At 57.9% G+C, this 2992-nt stretch overlaps 1 pseudogene; it reads left to right on the forward strand.

The window, feature by feature from the left end:
* The first annotated feature begins 5 nt into the window (after window positions 1-5).
* On the forward strand, window positions 6-854 carry LOC114071898 (annotated as a pseudogene).
* The last annotated feature ends 2138 nt before the right edge of the window (window positions 855-2992 follow it).

A 2992-nucleotide genomic window follows, 5' to 3' on the forward strand; every position in this document is an offset into this window, starting at 1 on the left:
GGGAAGGCGGCCGGAGCTTGAGCCGGAGCTCCGAGCTGGTGGTCCCTGAGCAGCCTCCCAGCAGGGAGAAGCCCTTCAGGTGCTTGGAATGTGGGAAGAGCTTCAGGCAGAGCTCCCACCTCCTCAGGCACCAGCACATCCACACTGGGGCACGGCCCTACACGTGTGGGGAATGTGGGAAGAGCTTCAGGAGCAACTCCAACCTGATCCAACACCAGCTCATCCACACTGGGGAACGGCCCTACACATGTGGGGAATGTGGGAAGAGCTTCAGGAAGAGCTCCCACCTCTGCAGGCACCAGCTCATCCATACTGGGGAACGGCCCAATACGTGTGGGGAATGTGGGAAGAGCTTCAGGGACAGCTCGAAGCTCCGCAACCACCAGCTCATCCATACTGGGGAACAGCCCTACACGTGCTTGGAATGTGGGAAGAGCTTCAGGGACAGCTCCCACCTGATCAGACACCAGCACATCCACACTGGGGAACGGCCCTACAAGTGCTTGCAATGTGGGAAGAGGTTTCAGACCAGCACACATCTCCTCCTGCATGAGCGGATACACACAGGGGAGAGGCCCTTCCACTGCACCGACTGCGGGAAGGGCTTCAACCGGAACTCCACCCTCGTCACCCACCGGCGCATCCACACCGGGGAGAGGCCCTACAAGTGTGAGGAGTGTGGGAAGAGCTTCACCCACAGCTCTACCTTGACCAAACACCAACGGACCCACCAGTAAAGGAAGGCCCGACGAGTGCCCCAACTGTGGGAGGAGCTTCGGCCGCTGCTCCCACCCCGAATGACCCCCCTGATGGTGAGGCAACCCCTGGAGTCCAGTGACTGTCAGTCCATCCCTTTCTACCAGAAAGGGCCAGTCCCCTTTGCCAGGGGCAGGTTGTGCCAACAGAACCCTTCTTGGGGGGTGTGTGGAGATTCCTGCCTTGGCTGGGGACCCCCCAAGGTCAGTGCTGGAGGTTGAGAGCAGAGATCTCCCCCCGAGCGTTGGTCTGGGGGAGTTCCATCCCTCTCTAATTCATAATTCTTGCTTTGGTGCCAGCTTGAGTAGAATTGCTTCAACAATTGCTTTAGTGTAGACACTGTCCTTTCTTATGCTGTACTGCTGGTAGTTTTAGTGTTTCTATTGTGTAGTAAGTAATTCTGATGAAGATTTTTTGTCTGATTCTTTGTAACCCTAAATAATTCATTTCTCTCAGTAGATCTGATTTACCATCTTTAAAACCTGGGGGACAAAAGTGGTTCAGTCCCACCTCTGTAAATCTTCTAAACTGAACCTGTTGGCATAACCCAAGGCTGGGATTGGATCCAGCAGCCCCCAGCACCCCACCATTGGGAGTTCAGTTGGGAGCTCAGGGAGCCACCCCATTTTCCCAGTGCTTTTGGGCCCAAAGACCTCCATGGGATTGTTGGACCTGCCAGACCACCCTCTCTTTTCCACCCTTCTCCCTTATCCTTCCACTTTTCCATTGTCCCTTCAATCCCCAGTCCCTCCCAGATCAGTTTTGTGGTCCCAATCCCGACATTTTTCCACACCCCTTCCACATCATCCCCCACTCCCCAGCCCCCTCACGCTCAGCTTGGGGGTTCCTCCCTGCCCTTTCCCCACTTTTCTCTCCTCTCCCACCCATTCCCCATGAACCTCAGTCCTCCTCCACCTTTTGGGTGTCCCACTCCCCTCCCACTCAGTTTGGGGTCCCACCACCCCTTTTATCCCCTCTGACCCCCCTTTTCCCACCGCCCTCCCCCTTCCCACCCCCCGCTCACCCAAGAGCTCCTCGCCCGCAGCCGGGGGGGCTCCCAGCACCACCAGTGCCCAGAGAAGCCCCCCCAGAAAAGGGGTTGGGTGGGGTCCTGGGTGGGCTTTGAGTGTGTTTGGGGGTCCTTGAGGGGCTGTGGGGAGGTTTTGGGGGGTCCCAGCACCTTTTGGGGTGAATTGGGTACCTATTGAGGGGCAGGTGCCCTCCCAAAGCCCCCCCAGAGCGGGTGACACGGGGGGAACACAGGGGGGTCCCCATTCCTGATCCATCCCAGGGCCGGTTCTGCCCCCCCAAACTCGGCTCCACCCCTTGGGATCCTCCAAACCTCCCCAGTGGCCCCCAATAACTGGGACTGGGGAGAACTGGGAAACTGCCCCCCAATAACCAGAACTGTGGCAACTGGGATCATACTGGGAGCAGCTGGGCCCCTGCTGGGGTCGTACTGGGATCATACTGGGAGTGACTGCAATATTACTGGGAGTGTGTGGGAGGGACTGCAGCCATACTGGGGATGAGTGGGATCAAACTGGCTTTGTACTGGAAGTTTCTGGAAATTCCTGGGATCATACTGGTGGTGACTGGAATCATACTGGGATCATACTGGGAGCAACTGGGACCATGCAGGGGGGCAAATGGCATCGTCCAGGCAGTGCCTGAAAGTGCCTGGGGCCATCCTGGACTCAGACTGGGAATCCCTGAGAGGGAAAGGAACTGTCCTGGGGGGCCTGGGAGCAATTGGAACCACCTATGGGGCAACTGGGATTCAATTGGGAGTGACTGGGAGTGACTGGGATCATAGTGGGAGTGACTGTAAGGGACCAGGATCAAACTGGGAGCGACTGGAACTATGGAGGGGGGAACTGGGAGCCAGTTGGGCCGTGCTGGAAGCCAAGTAGGAACATACTTGGAACAACTGGGATCGTGCTGGAAGCAACTGGGAGTAACTGGGAGTGACAGGGTGCATGCTGGAGGCAACTGGCATGAACTGGGAGTGACTGGGATCACACTGCTGGGAACTGGGACCATCCTAGGGCAAGTGGAAGTCACTGGGTGTCGTGGGTTTCTGTGGGTGGGTTTTGGTAGCGGGGGGGCTCCAGGGGTGGCTTCTGTTGGAAGCTGCCAGAAGCTTCCCCTGCCCCGTGGAGCCAATGCCAGCTGCTCCAGGACGGACTTGGTGCCGCTGGCCAAGGCCGAGCCCATCAGGAGCAACAGGAACAGC

This window comes from Empidonax traillii, unplaced genomic scaffold (genome assembly GCF_003031625.1).
Source record: "Empidonax traillii isolate 1590-97213 ecotype Southwest subspecies unplaced genomic scaffold, ASM303162v1 scaffold2413:size24926, whole genome shotgun sequence".
Taxonomy (NCBI): Eukaryota; Metazoa; Chordata; class Aves; order Passeriformes; family Tyrannidae; genus Empidonax; species Empidonax traillii.